This window comes from Lotus japonicus, chromosome 3 (genome assembly GCF_012489685.1).
Source record: "Lotus japonicus ecotype B-129 chromosome 3, LjGifu_v1.2".
Classification (NCBI taxonomy): Eukaryota; Viridiplantae; Streptophyta; class Magnoliopsida; order Fabales; family Fabaceae; genus Lotus; species Lotus japonicus.
In genome coordinates, this window is record NC_080043.1 from 69,801,447 (window position 1) to 69,825,521 (window position 24,075).

The 24,075-nt window shown below is 36.1% G+C and overlaps 1 pseudogene; it reads right to left on the reverse strand.

The window, feature by feature from the left end:
• Positions 1-1,747: 1,747 nt before the first annotated feature.
• LOC130744611 (uncharacterized) lies at positions 1,748-4,095 on the reverse strand (annotated as a pseudogene).
• Positions 4,096-24,075: the final 19,980 nt, after the last annotated feature.

A 24,075-nucleotide genomic window follows, 5' to 3' on the forward strand; every position in this document is an offset into this window, starting at 1 on the left:
AACATTATTATAGTTCTTTTTGTCTAAATAATTAATATTACTCAAATTTAATTATGAGCATAAAAATAATGTTAACAATTCAAAATCTATTTATTTAATAATATAAAAAATTATTAATTTAATTTAAAATATTTAAATTACGTAAAAAAATTTAAGTAATAAGTGTTTAATGTCGTTGTTGGGTCTTTGTTATTGGGTGTAACGCCCCAAATTCTCAACTGAGGAATCACATTAGTAACCTAACAAAGTCTAAGGACTATTTCGCAATCCTAAAGAAAACATGATATATCTTTTTTTGAAAACAACTAAACACTTCGCTAGGGATGTCAAAATTACCCACACCCGTGGATACCCGCGGTAAAATTACCCGCGCTCATGGGTATCCACGAATTTATTTAATGGATATTTCCAATATCCATTTATTAATGGAGCGGGTACGGATATAGATGCATCCATACCCATGGATACCCACCCGATATATAAAATACTAAAATATCTTTATATATATACATAGATGTATACTAAGTCTAATATCTAGTGAATTTGTGTTTGAGTTATGGTTCTCCTTCAAGTAAACTTATATACCGGTAATGGTGAAAAAAAGCCCTTTAGACCCAAAAAATAGTAGAAAAGAAGTATTTCCTGTAAGATCAAGTTTTGATCAGTGGTTGCATCTCTATATTTTGATGATTACAATTAAGGTTTGTGATGATGAACAATTGTGGTACCCTAACGTTTGTCTTCTTAGTTGTGACAAACAGGTTCTGAATCTGACCCAAGACTATCTATTCAGAAGAAGAAGAACCAAGGGATACTAAAAAGAGAGCTCTAAAGCGTACCATGTTCGTTCAGAACAGTGGCAAATCCTTCAGAAGTTCTGAAGATACATGCTCTCAAGAGGTTCTGAAGAACCAGAGTTAGAAGTTCTGAAGACCAGATGTTCCAGTGGAACGGTCCAGAAGCAGAAGACTCAAATTCTGAAGACCTGCAAGAAGTTGGTTCTGAAGACCCAAGCTATTCTAGCTCTGACGTTCAGAAGTTCTGAGGAACTTGTTCAGAAGCAGAAGTTGCAAGGTCAGAAGAATCCAAGCTTTAATCTGACGATGATCAGAAGCTTCACCAACGTTCATCTGAAGCCTCCAGATCTCAAATCAACTGGTGAAAGGACAGGTCGCTATCATAGTACAACATCGTACAAATCTCAGTCTGTCCACCACCTACCTCGTGTAGCCTAGCAGTCTGATTTTACAAGATTGCCACTCCAACGGATAAAACCCTAGCAACGGCTACCTCACAAGTCTTGGAGTATATAAAGACTGAAGAAAGAAGAAAGAGACTAAGAAACTTTGCTGAAATTATTCAACTCATACGAACCAATCTCTTAGCATTATTTCTTCACTGTTCTTAAACATCTGAGTTTACTATTAGCTTTTTAGAAGCACTCATTGTAAACCCGAAACCTTTTACACTACATTGTAAAGTTCATTAAGAGACCAAGGTTGGTCGGATCTTAAGAGGATTGAATCAAGGTTGATTCAGTGTTTAGCTAGTCTTAAGAGGATCGGTAGATCAGCTTCTTAAGAGTATACTAGTGAGAAAATCAGTGTATTGTTAGTCACTTAGCAGGTAGCAAAGTGCAGTTGTAACCAGTGACGGATCCAGGAAGTTTAAGTCGTGGGGGCAATATACACATAAAATTTATAGTACTGAAATCATAATATATTACTATTCAACATCTCAATAAACATCATATTTGTTCTCTACGATTTTTCATATTTTGGAAACATTGCACAATTTTTTCATTCTCCACACTATCAAATATTTCTCTTTCTATATAAGTAACTAAGCAATCATTCAACCATTCATCTCCCATACGATTTCGCATCCGATTCTTGATAATATGCATAGCAGAGAAAGCTCTTTCAACTGTTGCAGTTGCAACTGGTAGTATTAAAGCCAACTCCAATAGCAAATATACCAATGGATATACAAAATGCTTCTTGGTCTCCACAAGTTTTGTAGCAAGATCACTAATTCCACCCAATTCTGAAAATGCACTGTCAGAGCATATATCGATGAAATAATTTTGAAGTTGGCTATCAAGTGCCAAAAGCTCAATAGGAGAAAAGTCTAAAGGATAGAATTGAGCCAAGCGAATCAACTTTTCCTTATCAAATGCAACAAATGAATCTCTTGGACTCAAGCAAGCTACACAAAGAAGCAACTCAGTATTCGCTTCTGTAAAACGGTTGTCCAACTCCTGAATTTGTCGATCAATCACTTGATAAAATAATTCAACTTGAAAATGATGCAAATTAGACACCTTCTCCATTTTGCGCCTTGATCTTCCTTGTTTTTGAAAGATATCCATCATATTAGGAATGACAACATTGTGCTTTTCACAAAATACCGAAACTTCATTGAGCAAAGAATGCCAACCATCATCTCTCATAACTTGCAACCTATGCTTTGAGACCGTAACCAATTTCATAGCATTTACAATATCTTGATCACATCTTTGTAATGCTTGAGATAACTCATTAGTAATCCCCAAAATATGTTGCATCAAGTGCAAGACAAAAACAAATTCAAAAGATTGCATAGAAATCAACAAACCACTTGCTTCGCCTTTTTGGTCCAAACTTGTGCCATCTTCCTCAACAATTTCAAGAACATCAATCATTGAAGAGAACAAAGTAACTATATTAAGTAATGTACCATAATGTGAGCCCCATCTTGTATCCCCGGCCTTCTTGATAGTAACTTCTTGATTCAAGCCACGTCCACTTGAGATTTCTCCCTTTTGCAATGCTTCTTTCACCTTTGTAGCTTGTTTGTCACGAAGAATATCTCGACGCTTACACGAAGCTCCAACAACATTAGACAAATTAGCAACCATACTAAAAAACAATGCAATTTCAACATGCTTTTTTGCTACGGTAACAAGAGCCAATTGGAGTTGGTGAGCAAAACAATGAATATAGAATGCACATCTATTCTCTTTCAATATCAAACTTTTGAGCCCATTAAATTCACCTTGCATATTACTTGCTCCATCATATCCTTGTCCACGCAATCTTGACAAGCTTAACCCATATTTTGCAAACAATGAATCTAAAGCCAATTTCAATGATGAAGCATTAGTGTTGGAAACATGAACAAGACCAAGAATACGCTCTATAACTTGTCCTTTCTTATTCACATAACGCAAAGCCACAACCATTTGTTCCTTAACTGAGATATCTCGAGACTCATCAACCAAAATAGCAAATAAATTATCTCCCAAATCATCAAGTATAGCTCTAGTAGTCTCATTAGCAGCGGCTCTAACAATATCTTTTTGTATACTAGGAGCTATTAGTTTGAGATTTTTAGGAGCATTCTTCAAAACTTGAGCAATAATGTCATTGTGGTTGGAAAGAAAATCTAGAAGCTCAAGAAAATTTCCCTTATTACTTGAAGACCCTTGCGCAATAAAAACCGAATGCAATCAATTACAGCTGTCAAATGAATTCGGTAGTCTTCCTTAATTTGATGAGACTGTTTACACAAAGCAACATCAATGTGTTGTGCTTGTTTCATTAGAGCTTCACAATTTTTCCAAGCTTGATAATGAGGACTATTTATGCCTCCAACATGATTTTGAAACCTATCACTCTTTTTCCAATTTGTAAAACCTTCAGTTATAAATGTATTCCCACTACCTTTATGTTCTTCAACATCATATCTCATAAGATAACAACACAAACAAAATGCCACATCTTCTTTTTGACTATATTCTAACCAATTGCCATATTTTAAATACCAATCGGGGTTGAACCTACGAAGTGCACTTCCAAATTGTCTTTGTGGAAAACTAATCTCTTTTGGTTGACAAGGACCCTTTTGTAGATAATATCTCCTAATTTCATCTCTATCACGTGGGTGATAACATGAAATTCTTGGCCTTAAACCAGGATCATTAGGAAGTTGTTCTGAATCAAAATCCAAAAATCTTTTCTTTGTGGATGGACCCGAAGTTTTTTTAAGAGCTTGAGATTGAGAAGACAATTGCTCCGAATCCGATGTTGATTTTCTTTTGTAAAATTTTTCCATTGATAGAGCCTAGAGTTAAACCAACATAAACATAATTAAAACCACTTCTCCTAAAGTTATGAATCTGAAATAAAATGGCACAACCACTTTTCCTCAACCATTTGTCTAGTATAAAAAGAGAGTAAATAAATGGCACAACCACTTTTCCTCAACCATTTGTTCTCACAAACAATGAAACAAATATTAATCAAACTAACCAACACATTACACACATACATAGACATTGTTTATGCATATAATAGATAGATACTTATATAGTATCCAGCCCCAAAAACAAATTCATAAACCCCACTCTATATGCATTTTAAACGACCCACCAAAGCCAAACAACCATTAATTTCAACCCATTCTGAAACTCGTGAGCAGAGGCACTAAGGGATACAGTTATAAAGAAATAAAGAAATATGCTTAAATGATTGGAAATTTAAAATACTTACCAGCAAAAATAAAATGCAACTCAAAATCTCAAGATTTCAACACACTGCACACACAGCCACAAGTTTGGTGGAAGAGCTTCTTGGAGAAGAAAAGCATTGCTGAAGGGATTGGAACACTAAAAAGTAAAGGTGAAATTGTTTGTATTATTTAATGGGTATGTGCTACTTGTTTCATTCTATTATCCAATAGGCAATAGGGGTTGCACTAATCTAAATAGAAAAGAAACAAAAAGTAGAAATGAAATCAGATCATAGTTGGACAAATTTAAGCTTTTAGTGGCATGAGAAGTAATATTGTGTAGCTATGGGGGCATTTATTTTTTATGGTGGGGGCATTTAAATATAATATTAATAAATATGGTATAGTATGTAAGTTTTTTCAAAACTCACGTGGGGTCATGACGCATGAAGGAACAACAAAATCCATCTTTGACTCCTTGGTCATGACGCATGAAGGAAATGAAGAGGTCAAGGAAACCAAGGCTCTTGCTCTCATACAACAATACGAGCAGTTTAAGATGGAATCTGGTGAAACCATTGAGGAGATGTACTCAAGGTTTCAAACTCTAATTGCTGGAATCAGAGTGCTAAACAAGGACTACTCTACTGGTGATCATGTCAAGAAGATCATCAGAAGTTTGCCTAAGGAGTGGAGAGCTTTTGTCACTGCACTGAAACTCTCCAGGAATCTGAACTCGTTGAAGTTAGAAGAACTCGTGAGTCATCTCAGAAGCCATGAGATTGAACTCAAAGAGGACAAGCCCCAAAAGAAAGACAAATCTATTGCTCTTAAGTCAAAGTTTGACAAAGCAAAAGCTTATCAGGCAGAAGAGGAAGATTCCTCCGAAGAGCTATCAGATGCATTTGGTGATGAAGAGCTATCTCTTTTCACAAAGAGATTAAGCAAACTCTGGAAGAACAGACATAACAAAGGCAAAGGACCAAAGAAGAGTTCAGGAAGATATGAATCTTCATCTGGCCAGAAGAAATCATCTGGAAAGGAAGTCACTTGCTTCGAGTGCAAGGAATCTGGGCACTACAAGAGTGACTGTCCCAAGCTAAAGAAGGACAAGAAACCAAGAAAAGTCTTCAAGAAGAAAGCTCTCATAACCTTTGATGCAACTGATTCTGATGAAGCTGAGTCAGAAGAAGATGAAGCTGTGGAGGCTCTGATGGCTACCACCAGCAGAGGTGCTGAAGCTTTAGAAGATGACTCAGACTCTGAGAATGATGATGAGGTATTCTCTAATTTTTCTCCATCTGAGCTAAGAATTGCTTTATCTGAAATAATGAAGAAACATGATGCCCTAGTAAATAAATATAAAGAGCTTAAGAGAAAGTATACTGCTAAAACCAGTTCATCAGAAGTTCATGAGAAGTCAGTCTCTGAACTCACAGAAGAGAATTATTCTCTTAAAAATGACAACTCTGTTCTTCGTGCTAAAAATGTCATGCTAGAAGATCAACTTGCATCATCTGATGTTAAGCATGAGACATTATATGAAAAAGCGTTTCAGAGGTTCCTAGCCAAGGGCATAGACAGAAGTCTTATGGCTTCAATGATCTATGACATAAGCAGGAATGAGAACAGTGGCCTTGGCTACTCTCAATCAATGAGAGATGAGTCATTTGAGCCCAAACGCGAACCATTGCATAAGCATTTCGTTCCCGCTGGCACAGTCATTCCAGAAAAGGTTACACCAAAGGTGGTGAAACCAAAGGGAAAACTTAAACTTGACATGTCTAAATACTATAATCAAGTTCCTTTGCATTATCCTCCTGTTGCACCCAAAGTTCCAAGAACTTCAGGGAAAACTAACAAGAAAGGACCCAAGATATGGGTACCTAAGGCAAAAATTATTCCTGTTACAGATATCTTATGCAGCTCAGTTAAGACACATGTCATGGTACCTGGACAGTGGATGCTCACGACACATGACGGGCACAAGGTCTATATTCCAAGAACTGACACCGCTTAAGTCAGGAGGAGATGTTGGCTTTGGAGGAAACCAGAAGGGAAAAATCATTGGAAAAGGTTCCATAGGAGATGGAAAAATTCCAGTTATCAATGATGTACTTCTGGTGGAAGGATTATTTCATAACTTGCTCTCCATAAGCCAAATTGCTGACAAAGGATACGATGTTATCTTCAATCAAACCGGCTGCAAAGCAGTCAGTCAAACAAATGGATCCGTTCTGTTTTCTGGTAAAAGGAAAAATGATATTTACAAAATCAAGTCTTCTGAACTGCTATCTCAGAAGGTTAAGTGTCTCATGTCAGTTAATGATGAGCAATGGATCAGGCACAGACGCCTAGGGCATGTCAGCCTCAGGAAAATTTCTCAACTTAGCAAGCTAAATCTCGTCAGAGGATTGCCTCGTCTGAAGTATTCATCAGAGGCTCTATGTGAAGCTTGTCAGAAGGGAAAATTCACCAAGAAGCCCTTTAAAGCAAAGAATGTGGTATCTACAACAAGACCCCTTGAGCTACTTCACATTGATCTCTTTGGACCAGTGAAAACTGAATCCATTGGAGGAAAGAAGTATGGGTTAGTCATTGTAGACGACTACAACAGGTGGACATGGGTAAAGTTCCTAAGGCATAAAGATGAAACACACACTACGTTTACCAACTTCATCACTCAAGTTCAGAAGGAGTTCCAAACTTCAGTGATTACTGTCAGAAGTGATCATGGTGGAGAATTTGAGAACAAAGCTTTTGAAGAATTGTTCAACTCTCAAGGAATCTCACACAACTTCTCCTGTCCTCGCACTCCCCAACAAAATGGAGTTGTTGAAAGAAAGAACAGAACTCTTCAGGAGATGGCTCGCACCATGATGCAAGAATCAAGTATGGCCAAACACTTCTGGGCAGAAGCAATCAACACTGCTTGCTATATCTAGAGCAGAATCTCCATCAGACCTATTCTGGAGAAGACTCCTTATGAGCTATGCAAAGGAAGACAACCTGATATCTCTTACTTCCATCCATTCGGAAGTACTTGCTACATGCTCAACACTAAGGAGCAATTGGGTAAATTCGACTCTAAAGCCCTAAAATGCTATTTTCTTGGTTATTCTAAAAGATCTAAAGGTTTTAGAATTTATAATATTACTCATCAAACTGTTGAGGAGTCTATTCAAATTAGATTTGATGATAAGCTTGGCTCAGAAAAGTCAAAGTTGTTTGAAAGATTTGCAGATTTAAGCATTGATTGTTCAGAAGCAAATCAACCAAAGAACAGCTCAGAGGATGTTGCTCCAGAGGCAGAAGCATCTGAAGCTGCTCCAACAACTTCTGATCAGCTTCAGAAGAAGAAAAGAATAGATGTCTCTCATCCAGAAGAACTGATTATTGGCAACAAGGATGCCCCCGTCAGAACCAGGTCAATGCTCAAACCTTCAGAAGAGACTCTTCTGAGTCTGAAGGGACTTGTTTCTCTCATTGAGCCCAAATCTGTTGATGAATCTCTTGAAGAAAAAGGCTGGATTCTGGCAATGCAAGAAGAGCTAGATCAGTTCACCAAGAATAATGTATGGACCTTAATGCCTAAACCCAAAGGTTTCCATGTCATAGGAACCAAGTGGGTATTCAGAAACAAGCTGAATGAAAAAGGAGAAGTAACAAGAAACAAGGCAAGACTGGTGGCTCAAGGCTACAGTCAACAAGAAGGGATTGATTACACTGAGACCTTTGCTCCTGTAGCAAGGCTTGAAGCTATAAGGCTACTGATCTCCTTCTCAGTGAATCACAACATCATTCTCCATCAGATGGATGTCAAAAGTGCCTTCCTGAATGGCTACATTTATGAAGAAGTGTATGTCAAGCAACCTCCTGGTTTTGAAGATAACAAATATCCAGATCATGTCTACAAGCTCAAGAAGTCACTCTATGGACTGAAACAAGCTCCCAGAGCGTGGTACGAAAGGCTCAGCTCTTTTCTTCTACAGAATGAGTTTGTAAGGGGTAAAGGTGACAATACTCTTTTCTGCAGAACCTATAAGAATGATATTCTTATAGTTCAGATTTATGTTGATGACATCATTTTTGGTTCTGCTAATCCCTCTTTGTGCAAGGAATTTTCTAAGTTGATGCAGGCTGAATTCGAAATGAGCATGATGGGAGAACTCAAATACTTCTTGGGAATTCAAATAGATCAACGACCAGGAGTCACCTATATTCATCAGAAGAAGTATACCTTGGAACTTCTGAAGAAGTTCAACATGAGTGACTGCAACATTTCTAAGACTCCAATGCACCCAACATGCATTCTTAAGAAAGAGGAAGTTTCCTCTAAGGTTTGTCAGAAGCTCTATCGTGGAATGATAGGCTCTCTTCTTTACTTAACTGCCTCCAGACCTGATATATTATTTAGTGTGCATCTCTGTGCTAGATTCCAATCAGATCCTAGAGAGACTCACTTAACTTCTGTTAAGAGGATCCTCAAATATCTGAAAGAAACCACTAACCTTGGCTTGATGTATAGAAAAACATCAGAGTATACACTTTCAGGTTTTTGTGATGCTGACTTTACTGGAGACAGAGTGGAAAGGAAAAGCACCTCTGGAAGCTGTCATTTTCTTGGAGCAAATCTTGTTACTTGGTCAAGCAAGAGACAGAACACAATTGCTCTATCAATTGCTGAAGCAGAGTATGTCTCAGCTGCCACATGCTGTACACAAACCATATGGATGAATAATCATATGGAGGATTATGGTTTGTCTCTGAAGAAGGTTCCTATTTACTGTGACAACACAGCTGCTATCTCACTCAGCAAGAACCCTATTCTACACTCAAGAGCAAAGCATATAGAGGTAAAGTATCATTATATTCGTGATCATGTTCAGAAGGGCACTCTATCATTAGAGTATGTTGATACTGACCATCAGTGGGCAGATATTTTCACTAAGCCCTTAGCAGAAGATAGGTTTTTATTTATCCTTGAAAACCTGAACATGGACTTCTGTCCAGAGTAAGGTTCTCTTCAGAACTTCTGACCTTGGTACATCTGAAGTCATCAGATGTTACCCCCTTCAGAAGTTACCCGATCAGAAGCACTTAACCCACTGGTTAAACTTCTGTGGTAGGCAACAATACACGTGTCACTTCTTTTGTGCCATAGTTCCTTGAGTCGCGTGGTATATCTGCTATAATGATGATGCCTACTCTCCTCTACTATGCTATTTTCATACTATCTATTTTAGAACCGTTGATCTTGTTTTGACTCTTTTCTCTTCTTAAAATCTCAACGGTTACCAACCAACCCACTATACGCACTCCTCACACACGATCTCACACACACCTACACATACGGTTTTCAAACTCTTCGTGTGCATTGCATTCGCTCTTACTCTTCTCTCCAACATTCCTCTCCTTCTCTGAACCCTAAACCTCTCTACCGGAAAATCATGGGCAAATCGAGGAAATCAAGAGCAAGTGCTACTACTTCGACCAAACAAACCGCCACAGACCAAGAAACTCAGAAATTTGAAGAAGCTCAGCAGATTCTGGACACACCCAATGTGGTCACTTGTGTCAAGAAAGCTGAGGAACTGGTTGTGTGCCACGAAGCAAGAGTAGACTTCGACAACCTAGCTAATCATGGGTTTGATATCAGGGATCAGGTCAACCTGCAAGGATGGTATGGGTACTTTGATAGGCTCTGTGGACCAATTTACACCAAACTGGTTGTGGAATTCTGGAAGAATGTAGTTTGCAACGACTACTACGTCGTCTCCCATGTGCTGGATAGGAAGATCGTCATTTCAGAAGAATCAATTGCAAAGCTGCTGGGTATGGAGTTCCAGCAAGGAAAAAGGATCAAGAACGTTGATGCTAATATTGCTGGGATGAAGAATAAAGTGAACAAGGAAATTTATGACAATTGGTCGCAGACAAGGACCAAGTATGGAATAAAGGACCTGAAGCCTTTAATGAAAATCTGGCAGAAGATCTTCATCTACTGTATTCACCCCAGAACTGGAGGAACTGATTACCTGAATGCAACTCAAAAGGTAATCATGTACTATATCTCTATGGGTGAACCTATATGTCTTCCATTTCTGCTATTCAACTATCTGAAGGAGTGCATTGAGAAGTCAAGGACCACAGCTTCTAAGAACAAGAGGTCCATCTCTTACATTCCTTATGGAAGGTTGTTGTCTGACATCTTTGTTCAGAACAAACTAGTCAAGACACTATCAGACCTTGGACTTCATGAAGATCTGACTATGACAATTGGCGATGCTCTCAATAGAACAAAGTTGAAGAGGATGAAAATTATTGAAAAGGTCCAAGTTGAACCCTCAGAAGATACATCTGAAGAGGTTCGTCAGAGGAACTATCCTGTTGATGACTTTCCTCTCTGGTCCAAGAAGGACAACCCTACAAGCATTCTGGAATATGTGAGAATGCTCAGAAGGAATGGAGATCCAATTACTCTTGAGTTTGTCAGGACTCTTCCTGAGAGCCCTCCTGAGATGCCAACGAGGAGAGGAAAGAAAACAACCAGCAAGCCTTCATATCCCAAGGGCAAAGGGATTCTGATAGAAGAACCCAAAAGGAAGAAAGCTGCATCCAAGTCAGTGGTCATCAGGGAACCAGTTCCAGAATCATCTCCTGAAAGAACTCAGGAAGAATCATATGAGGAATCTCCATCTGATGCCTCTGAAAGCTCTGAGACCTCCTTGGAAGAATCTTCAAGTGAGGAGACTGAAGATGATGATGTTCCTCTAGCCAAGAGGAGAAAAGTTATTTTTGAGGAAGAAGATGAGCAGGATGACCTTGAGATCATCCAGAATGTGCTTCAGGTTATAAGGGAATCTTCAGAAGCTGAAGAATCCACGGCTTCTGATGAAATACCCTTGGTGAAGAGAAGGAAACTGCCTCTGAAGGGTCCACTTCAGCAGAAAGAGGCAGCATCACAGCAGACATCTGAACCTGCTTCAGAAGCACAAAGGGAACGAAGATCCAAAAGCACTTCTGATCCTGCAAGGGCTGCACAACTCACCAGAACCACTTCCATCAGAAGTCCAAGTAAGGTAATTGCTGAAAGCATTAACTCTGATTCTGCTTTAGTAGTCATACCTGAACAACCCCTGCCTATATCTACCTCCATGCCTACCTTAACCCAAACAGCACCCACACAAGCTGAAACACAAGCTGAAACACAAGCTCCTAAGTCAACCATTCAAACAGCTACCACTGACATCCCTTCCATCCCAATTCACACCTCTTCCACATCTACCACAACTACACCTGTACCTCCTTTCAATCCCTTCATCCAAGGTATTGTTCAAAGTGAGTCTACTCTCAGAACCTTGGTTCAACAATTCACTCCCAAACCTTCCTCCACTTCACACACCCTCCTCATAACCCAAACTGGTGAGATCCCTGGTGAGATCTCTGCTGAGGCAGAAAAAGAGGATGATGATGTTCAGATCCTCGAACCGCCCTTCAATGTCAAGCCTCTTCAACAGGTAGCTTCCAACTTTGAAGACCAGCTTCAGAATGATCCTGAGTCTTCCTATGTGTCCTTGTCCAACTATTTTGCAATCAACTCAAGAGATCTGAGTTTCACTTCACCTGAGAAGACTGCTACCTCAAGGCAAAGATAAGTAACTATATCCGAAGCTGAGCACATGGATGAATCAGATCACTCAGGCATAGAGAAGGATCATGAGATTGATTCCATTCATTCAGAACAACCCAGACCTGATAGCTCAAATGCTTCAAGCTCCAATGCAACCAGAACTCCTCAGCCTGTTCTGACCCTGACAACCTCCTTCAGACCTCAAAATCTTATTCAACTCATTCAGGAGTTCTCTGAAGAGGCAACCAGAAGACTGAAATGGTTATATCAGGTGACTGATGATCAGTTTGATGCCTCTCTTGTTGATGGCCTATGGTCTGCCTTTGAAAGATGGTCAGAAGGCAAAGCTCATGAACTTCAGAAGCAGCTTAGCAGGGAGAAACGACTAAGAGTTCATGATGCCTCTGAGAGAGCCTATGAGCAGAGGCAGAGAGTGCTGCACCGAGTCTGTGCACCCTTGAGAAGGGTTATGGCTGAAAGACAACATGTTGTCTCTGAATGTACCTCAGAAGATGCTGAGATGATTCCAGCAGAGGTTGCAGAAGACAGTTCTGAAGGCCTAGTCATTCTGGAAGATGCAGATGCTGATGAAGTTACGAAGCAAGGGCCAACTCAAGTTGATACTGCAATGTCATCAGAGGCTGAAGTTGCTACTCATGCTCAAGCTCTAGAAGCTCCTACTTCAGCTCCAGCTCCAGAAGTTACTTCTCTTGCTGCTAGAATTGACCGCATTCAAGATGATCAGCAGAGACTGTTTCAGATGGTTGAGCAGCAAGGCCAGGTTCAGATTGAACAGAGCAGGCAGATTCAGGAATCCTCCCGCAGAATGGAAGACATGATGAAATTCCTGATTGAGCATCTTCCCTCTTCTTCCAAGCCTTGAAACCCCTCTCATCTATCTTGCATGCATGTATTTTTTTTAAATACATTTATTCTATGTTGACTGTGTTAATTTCTTATTCTCTGATTCATGCACCGTCCTCTTCGTAACTCACATGCTTTTATGATTTGATAAGTTTTATGCATGTTTTTCTGTTACTTTTCCTCCTTATAATCTCTGCAATCCTTCTTCTCCATCACACCGCAATTCACTTCACAATCAGTCGTTTCAATCTTCTCTTACTTCTAGTTCAAGAATGACTTCTGTCGAATTAATTTCTGAACTCAAGACTATGGTATTTGACCACGTCTTTCCATGGAGCGTTAATCTATCCATTTGTCAGATTTCTCACGCTTTTGAGAAGATTGAGAATCTTCTTAAGTGTTGGCTGACATCCCATCAGACTCACTGTCTTCAGAACCTTCAAGAAGTTCTGAATGACCTCCTTCGTCTGACCACTCGCCGGAAGGACGTTGAAGATCAGCTCCAGGGCATTTGTATGCTTCTGGAATATGAAGAAGATCACAATGAAGCGGGTCAAGATGCTGTCCAGGAGAATGCGGCTCTGATGGAAGAACTAGCTACCCAGTTAGCCTCAATTGATCAGGACATGCGTCCCCTGCACCTTCAGCTTCTCTCCATGAAGAATTCTCGAGCTTTCCTATGTATCTAGGATTAGTTTTCTTCATTCCCCTCTATCCTCTGTACTCTTTCTCCGTTCAGTAATAATGACACCTCTTCTTTGCATCACCTTCTTGTTATTGTTATTGTTGACCTTGTTTTTCACTCTTTTTTATTATGACAAAAAGGGGGAGTACATAAAAATGGTTTTGATAAATTTTTTTATTATATATAAAACCAGTAGAGGAGAATAAGTATAATTACTTATAGCACATAGATATTGTCAAGCGTCTCAAATAAGGAATACATTTTGTTCATAGATATCTGCTTCTGACGCCTTATTCCAATTATATCTGGACAAGATTCTATGTTTTTATGTGATCAACGCAAGTTCTGAACCATCACTTCTGATGAGTATACATCCTTATACGCGTATCTTCTGATCACATCATCGAGACTCCGAATCTAGACTATTCATCATCTCATCAAGTCATAGATTCAGGGGGAGTCAGGGGGAGACCCCAGCTCAGAATCAGGTGTTATCCCAGATTCAGAAAGAGCATTACTAACCGTTACACAAGGATAAGTTTAATTTCTGATCTCTTCTCTCTTGTGTATTTAGTTTATTGTTTAAAAATTGTTCATCAAAATGCTTGTTTTGTCATCATCAAAAAGGGGGAGATTGTAAGATCAAGTTTTGATCTGTGGTTGCATCTCTATATTTTGATGATTACAATTAAGGTTTGTGATGATGAACAATTGTGGTACCCTAACATTTGTCTTCTTAGTTGTGACAAACAGGTTCTGAATCTGACCCAAGACTATCTATTCAGAAGAAGGAGAACCAAGGGATACTAAAAAGAGAGCTCTAAAGCGTACCATGTTCGTTCAGAACAGTGGCAAATCCTTCAGAAGTTCTGAAGATACATGCTCTCAAGAGGTTCTGAAGAACTAGAGTCAGAAGTTCTGAAGACCAGATGTTCCAGTGGAACGGTCCAGAAGCAGAAGACTCAAATTCTGAAGACCTGCAAGAAGTTGGTTCTGAAGACCCAAGCTATTCTAGCTCTGACGTTCAGAAGTTCTGAGGAACTTGTTCAGAAGCAGAAGTTGCAAGGTCAGAAGAATCCAAGCTTTAATCTGACGATGATCAGAAGCTTCACCAACGTTCATCTGAAGCCTTCAGATCTCAAGTCAACTGGTGAAAGGACAGGTCGCTATCATAGTACAACATCGTACAAATCTCAGTCTGTCCACCACCTACCTCGTGCAGCCTAGCAGTCTGATTTTACAAGATTGCCACTCCAACGGATAAAACCCTAGCAACGGCTACCTCACAAGTCTTGGAGTATATAAAGACTGAAGAAAGAAGAAAGAGACTAAGAAACTTTGCTGAAATTATTCAACTCATACGAACCAATCTCTTAGCATTATTTCTTCACTGTTCTTAAACATCTGAGTTTACTATTAGCTTTTTAGAAGCACTCATTGTAAACCCGAAACCTTTTACACTACATTGTAAAGTTCATTAAGAGACCAAGGTTGGTCAGATCTTAAGAGGACTGAATCAAGGTTGATTCAGTGTTTAGCTAGTCTTAAGAGGATCGGTAGATCAACTTCTTAAGAGTATACTAGTGAGAAAATCAGTGTATTGTTAGTCACTTAGCAGGTAGCAAAGTGCAGTTGTAACACTCATTGATTTTAGTGAATTGCCTTCATCAGAAGAAGGAAGAAATCACCTTCACAGGTGGACTGGATTAGCTTGAGCTTTTATCTCAAGTGAACCAGGATAAAATACTTGCGTGCTTCACTTCTTATCCTTCAGCACCTAGTTCTTATCTTTGAGTTTTCGAAAAGATACAAAAGTATATCATTTATTCAAAAACTCTATTCAAACCCCCCCCCTTTCTAGTGTTTTTCGCACCTTCAATTCCCTTCACACATTGATTGACTGTAAAGTCCAATCTTAAATTTTACTTTTAATATAATTTTCTTTTGAACAAATACATGTGAATTCATTTATGTTCATGGGTGTCGAGTGCCCATGGATATCCACGGATATTTTAAAATCCGGTTAAAACCCACTTAATGAAGGTATGAAAAACGGTAGAAAGGGGGGGTTTGAATAACGTTTTCAGTATAAAGCTTCCACCTTAAAGATTTTGACAAATCTATCGAGAACTTAAGTGCTAAAGATAAGATATAGAAAAGCACACAAGGATTTTATCCTGGTTCACTTGATAAATCACTCAAGCTACTCCAGTCCACCTGTTAAGGTGATTTCTTCCTTCTTAGAATGAAGGCAATCCACTAATCAGGTAAGAGTTACAACTGCACTTGAAACCTACAAGTGACTAACAATTACACTGACTTAGCTCACACTAAGATTCACTCTCTTAGTCTTCTCTAGGATCCGATCAACCTTGATCTCCTAAACGAACTAAACAAACTGTTTATCAAAGAATTGTTTACAAGAGATTTGCTTCTAAAAGCTAATAGTAAACTCAATGAATTTCAGATGAAAGAAAGCTTAGAAGAATTTGAAATTGTCTTGCGCGTATGTGAATGCTTCTAGCCGCTTCTTTCAGTCTTCAGCCTCTTTATATACTCCAAGGATTAGGGTTGAGCGTTGCATGGGAAATGCTACCGTTGGAGGGCAGTTCTGGAAAATCCAGCTTCTGCTATGTCTGAGACTGTTAGGTAGGTCGTCAGGGAGGTACAGTTGCTTTTGTACTTGGATAGCGACTTGACCTTTAAACCTAGGAGACTTCTGATCAGGGGAATGCTTCATATTGGAACTTGTGAAGCCGGTTGATCAGAGTCAGAGGGAAAGCCCAGATCCTCTGACCATTGTTTCTTCTGATTCTGAACTCAGAGGGAAGTACATGGTCTTCAGAGTATCTTGCTTCTGGACATCAGAATTTCACTAATCAGCTTCTGGATCTTCAGATTCTTCTACACCATCAGAATATCTGAGCCTTCAGTGTTTCTTGGTTATCAGACTTTCTGGATCTTCAGAACTTCTAGTGACTGAGTCCACATCAGAGTTTGTATAACTTCAGAACTTCTGAAGCTTTTCCACTGTTCATACTGAACATGGTGAATGCGAAAGCGTTGCTTGGGTCGCTCTTTAACACAGTGCTTCTGATTTGTGTGAGATTGAGTTGAGGTCAGAGCCTGTAAATAGCACACTTAGAAAAACACGTTAGAGTACCACAATTGTTCATATCAAAAGGTTAACTTGTAATCATCAAAACATAGAGTTGTACTACTAGATCAAAACTTGATCTTACACTTAATAGATATCCATGTGGGTATGGAGCGGATACGGGTATAAATTTTTACATATAGAGCGGGTGGTGGGTATATACTATCCATGTCCACCCGTATCCATTGACATCCCTAACTTCAGCTAAAGGGTTGGAAACATATCATGACTTTATTTAAATAACCTGTCTCCCGATATACTGTAATAATAGTTTACAATACCATAAGTAAGGTTCAGAATAAGCACGCACTTTAACAGTGGCAGAAACAAGGCTTTAATAATAGAGTTCTCATATAGAAAAGGAGACTCAAACATAGTCCACAAGAAGAGAAGCAAAGCTGCTTCTTACACCTCTACTCCACCGCCTACAACCCGATCTCCACTCGAGCAGCTAAGCTTCGGCGGAAGGATCTCCATCGCCTAATAGCGTTAAGCGCCCAAACAACAAGTAGCAAGCAGAAAAGGTTAACTCCATGCCATTACCACGTATAAAAGGGAAAAGCATGCTATTCAAATTTAAGTGCATATCATGGCACATAAACTAGCAACTTATTTCAAGATAGGTGACGACATATATCCAACAACCTGAAATCAAATCAGATATCAAGAACCTCAACCATATAACATCAAATCAAATACCAACAACTTAAACTTAATCAGATATCAGCAACGTAATAGCATAGATTTAAAACAGATAACAATAATCTCAACAAGTCAGATCAAATATCGACAAGATCAAATATTAGTGCTCTAGAATGCAACTATATGCTGCTATCAAAATGGATCGATCAATAACGTCTCTCAAGACGGGACAATCATAGGACCACACCTCCTGATCGCCACTTAGCGTCACAATGGACAAGACAATGATAGGACCACACTCCTCATCGCCTCTTATATCTCCACTTTCACCTTAAGCCTTATATGCCAAGTCAGACAACAACTCCCAATCCAATAGTCAATTCAGAGTAACCACATGTTATTCATAATCACAACATTCGCACAAACACATCAAGCTCTACTGAGCGATGAAATAATAATTCAGTGTTGTAAAACATAACCATGTCCAATCCACTAGGAAGCAGTAATGACAGAAACCAGTAAACGGCTGAAGCCTCTTAGAAAACAGAGACACACATCTCAATAAGTTCACTCGGCCGAAGCCTCCAGAAAACATCTTCCCAGTTCAGCACAATAATCAAAATCAAATGCCAATCAATATAAACATCTTCATCTCAAACGCATGTAGTGCGATTTAAACATGCAAGACTCAAAGACGCGCTAAAACCGAGTTACCCTTACCTTCGTGAGTAGAAATTGTGCATGGAAATTGCGAACCTAGAACAAGGAAACACAATCGTCAACACAAGCCCCACTAGAAACAACACTATCTAATAACACTAATCGAAACCGGAAATAAAGCTTTTAAAGCTTTAGAGTTCCTATTTAGGCACGAATTGACAACAAAACGTCGTTTGCTAAAACGCGCATAACTTGAGCTACAGAACTCGGAATGACACGAAACCAAAGCCAAAATTTCGACAATCGAAAGAGCTACGCTATAGCCTAGGCCATACAGACCCAAAAATTATTTTTGGACAAGGTACCATAACACTAAGTTTCGGCCACTTCTCAAAATAGGGTTTCCCGAACTTTTTCTTCGATCTAAATTAACTCCTAGGTATTCTTAGGCAATATCTAGGCCAGGGAAACTCTCAGAAAAATTTTAGAATTCGAAATGCGACTAGGGGTATTTTGGTCAAGATTTTTAGCTCAGAAACTCAAGGTCGGAATTTCGAAAAATAAATTGGATGAGGTCGATACCCACGACGTTTATGACAACTAATCCTACTGACGCTAAGCTCAATTGAGAGTTTTTTATTCAAAAAGTAGAACCTCAGCATAAAAATGGGTATTTGAGCAGAATTGAAGTTCTGCGGCGATTCGGCGAGATTCGGCGAAATGTAATCCGCTAAACATGCTCTTGGGCATGCAGGGAATAAGTTTAGACAGAGATATCAAGTTATTCGGACATTTTTACAAAAAGCTCAAAACTTTGAGCACAGAAAGACATATAGAAAAGCGACAGAATTTACGATCAGAGGTAAGCAAAAGCATCAGTACCTCGAGGCCTACGTATAGCGACTGTCAGTGCGACGATCAGGCAAGAATCGGCGAAAATCTCTCCTCCCTTTCTCTCCTCCTTGGCCGCGGGTTTGGTGCTTGAATGGTGAAGAATTTTTTATTCTTCACCTATTTTTAGGAAGTGGAAAACGCGGGAAAATGAAAATTTCGCGATTCCGATTTTTCCTACACATCCCCCTGTGAATTATTAGATAGAATCCGGCGCCAGAATTCCAGATCTCGAAACAGGTTTCTCAGAATTTAAGCAAACGATTCACTAATGGTGTTAATCGATTTAACCCGAAAAGTTACTTTTTGCAGTTGATGTCGGATGAGAAAACTTCATTATGAAGAAAGATTGAAAACATCGAAAGAAATGGGTGTTCGCGTGTGGAATCTTCGTTTGAAGCTCCGAATAGAAAAAGTCTTCATCAACAGTTTATTTTAAGGTTCTTGAGCTATCAGGGCTTCAGTTTCGGCAAACTTCCGAGGATTGAAATCGATCGTGTCGAAACACTCGTCATGGAAAGGAATAAGAGAAATTCTTATATTCATCTAATTATTTTTGAATTCGTTTCTACAATGCTTTAAGAGCAGATTAGCCATTTACTAACGTTTTCGCCCTATCGCGGAAGTGAATGAAACTCGTGTTATAACCTATATCGACTATAGAACTATTCTTAACCATTTCCTGAACTTTCTTCTTCATAACGCTAATTCAAACATTAAACACAAGTCAAATTCCCCTCACGCTTACACAGAATCCTATGCGTGAGTTGGAAATTAATTATTTATTCAATCCTATATGGCGTTGTTGGTCTTTGCGTGGGTCTTTTGTTGCGATCGATATAGGTGGCTCCTGTCGCACGTGTCATGCGACTGATATGTTGTTTTTGACTTTAATAGGGATCATTCCTATTGCTTTAATTGTTTGGGTTATTTTGCTTGTGGGTATTTTAAGAGGTTGATAGAAGGTATTTGTTGTATTATATGAGTTTTTAGGGGTTTTGCCATCTTTTGTTGGCTTGTTTATTGTACTCATTGTTGAGAGAGGTTATTTCTCAACTTCATCTTTATTTATATAATATCCTTTAACTTTCAAAAAAAAAGTGTTTAATGTCATGAAATAAGTTTTAATATAATTTTTTATACTTTTTACCTGAAAAATCATTTGCTGTGACATTTCAAGACCAAGAAGAATAAATTAATTTTAACTTTTTGAATTATAATAAGTGATAACTTATATAGCCTTTTGACAAAAAATTGTCTAAAATATTATCTTGTCAATTTAATTTTTTTCAACTTATTTGGTTTGCGAATGTTTTCTCACAGTCGATAGTCATGAGACTAATTCCCTGAGGCTCTACGATCACGTTAAGTGGATAGGTCAGACCTATCGCAACAAACATTTATTCAACTTTGCTCATTATTATTTTTCTCTATTATGCTTCCTTGAGTAATTTTTACTAATATATCATAGGTAAAAAATATATTTAAACATTTTTTCAATAATGCACATATATGTTATAGTTAATTTTAAATAATTTTTTAGCAACATTTTTCAATTTTAAAATATTTATCCATATTTTTTATTATTAAATATTTTAATTTTTAATTTTTATCAAATGCAAAACTTAAGATAATTTCAGTGTTTTTATTGAAAAATATTGAAAAACATCAATTTTAAGTTGATGAATATTGTTATTTTAATGTAAGTAGTTGAATATATTTTGACAATGCAATTTTTTTTTTCAGTTGTTAATTATTTTTTAATAAATTATTACAAAGGTATGAGAGTTTTATGGTTTAATTTAACGTAAAACTCAAGTCTCCTTTACATATAAACTAGAAATTAAACCCGTGCGTTGCACGGGTTTGTTTTTAAGTTATTGTGTCTATTATTTGTTAAAATAATTTATGTAATATGACAAATTATTGAATAGTAGGTTATTAAGAATATGATAAACATATGTAATGTAATTACATTAATGAAGCTCAATAAAAAAATTATTGTACACTAATTTTTTTAGTTTTTTTTTGTAATAAACATTTGATACCGGTCACCCTTTGGATATACCGACAGATTCGAGATTTAGTCACAATTAAGGCTTCTCATCCCTCTCCTATAGTATATTGTGTGGGGAACGAACCCGAGAGCTCTTCACACACACTCAGCCTGCGTTGCCAACTGAGCTACCCCTCTTGGGTTAATTTTTTAGTATATTAAAGCACATATTTTATATTTTATGTTTTTTTAATAAAAATTATCTTCAATTTATTTGGTGATTATATGTTTAAATAGTAATGCACTCTCAATGTTAAGTAAAATGATGAAAATATATAATTAGAGCTGAATAAGTTAGTCCGTGTTTGTGTAAAATCATCTATAAAAGTAAACAGACTTTTATAAAGTGGTATTTATCTCTTGCTTTCATGTTTTGGCCATCAAAGTAGGATTTTTAGTTGAAACTTTATGGGAAGTGTGCTAATGAAAGTTTAATGTCAAAACATATTCTTAGTGACACATATAAAATTTATACTATTTATTGCATAATGAGTATTTAATTAGTTAATCTGCAGTTTGTAAGAGCATATATTTTTTAATTTAATTATGAATTAAGATAATAATTTATCTTACTCGATAAATGTTATATAGTTTTATAGAAAGTAAAAAATTATAAAACCCCATGAGACAATTTGAAAAAACAAATCGTCAAACCTAATGAATGTCTATTACAACGGTTAAAATTAACTCTTTAGATCCCTGAGATTCCGCCCTTAAGGAATGCACTTTATGATAAACCTTTAACTTTCACTAAACTTGAGGAGAACATGATTCCCTCAGTAGAAGATAGATGTGGTTAACACAAATAAATTATAAGACTTAGTTAAAAAAGATTCTTAAGCTCGTGTAGCATAATAATGTGCAAAAGTGAAAGTTGGTTAAAAATGGTTGTTATTTTTTTATCAATGAAGAAATATTGTAGCTATATCAAATATGATTTCATTTAGGAACTTTATTAAATACTTCATTACATACTACATTTTTAGTCTATTGTAGATGAGTGCAACAATGATAAACCTCATAGGAGATAATAAACTCATATTAAATATTATTAGAAAACATATTTTAAATCAAAATTATAACTAACCAAAAAATTTAAAATTAAACTATTTTGACATATAAATTTAATTAAATTATTCTATTTTTTTTATAGCATAAAGAACTTTATTGAAAAAATGATCAAACATACTACCAATGGATACTTGCATGACTTACATAACATAATTAATATATATCTCATAATTTAATTAACTTAGTTTTAACTATCAATAATTATTTAATAAAAATATTTATTAATCTATTTTATATAAATTAATTAATTATAAATATTATTTATAATTAATTAATTTTAATTCTTAATATTTGTCAACTCAAGTTATTTTTTAAAATTATCACTATTATTATTTAATATAGATATTTTTGTGAATATTTAATGTAGGTAGTTGAATAGCTTTTGACAATACAATTTTTTTTTTCAGTTTTATTTTTATTATTTAATATATTTATTACAAAGATAATTTGTTATTACTTAATGCATTATAATACATGCAATCTTTACTAATGTATTTAATGTAATGGTTCAAGTGTGTTTTACTTATATATATAGATAGTTTTTTTAATTTTAAAAATGTTTTATTTCAATTATTTGTTAATAAATATTATTTTCTTATTGAGTTTAATTTTTTATATTTGTGAAATACAAAACTCAAGTAAATTTTAATTTCATTAATGTTGTTATTTAATATAAGTAGTTGAATAGTTTTTGACAATATAAATTGTTTCAATTTTAATTTTTACTATTGTTTGATATATTTATTACAATTTTTTTGGGATGCTTTTAATACATTGCAACATTTGAGTTTTGCTTATGTATTTAATGCTAAAACTCAAGTGTGCTTTACCTATGTATACTAGATATTATACCCGTGCGTTGCACGGGTTTACTTACAATATTTTTTACCATTATATATAAATTATTATAGTTTAAATAAATATAGTTAAAATATTTTTTAATTAAAATTATAAAAAAATTGTGTTAAGACATTTTAATAAGTATAATTAGAGTTCTTAGTGTAAATAATTAATATTATGCAAAATTAATAATTGATATTTAATTATTATCATAGAAATAATTTTAACAATTTAAAAATATATTTATTAATAATATGAAAAATTATTAAGTTAATTTGAAATATTTAAATTGAGTAAAAAAAATTAAGTAATAAGTTTTTTATTTCATGAAATAAGTTTTAATATCATTTTTTATACTTTTAACCGGGAAAGACATTTATTGTAACTTGTCAAGACCAAGAAAAATAAACTAATTTTAACTTTTTGAATTATAATAAGTTATAACTTAAGTAGCATAAAATATTATCTAGTGAATTTAAATTTACTCAACTTATTTGGTTTCCAAATGTTTTCTCACAGTTGATAACCATGAGTCCCTTGAGGCTCTACGATCACGTTAAGTGGATAAATTTCTCACAAAAAAAATTTATACAACTTGGGCCATTATTAATTTTCGCTATTGTGCTTCCTTGAGTAATTTTTAATAATATATCATTGATAAAAAATATATTTAATTTTTTTTCCGATAATGCACATATATGTTATAGTTCATATTAAATACCTTTTAGTTTTTTGATGTATCAAAAATATTAAATACCTTTTAGTGGTATTTTTTAATTTTGAAACTATTTTATCTAAATTATTTACTAAAAGTATTATTTTATTAAATAATTTTCATTTTTCATTTTTAAAAAGTTAATTTTAAGTTGATGAATGTTGTTATTTAATGTAATTAGTTGAATAGTTTTTTAATATACAATTTTTTTCGTTTTTCAATTATTTTGTAATATATTTTTACTAAGAAAAATTATTTTTTTTTTTTTGATAGACAAATGTTAGTGGTTAGTTGTTAGTAAGTTAGAAAATCCCTTCAAAGTTCCCTTCCAGGATTCGAAACCTGTACCTTCCCCTCCCCACCCTTATGT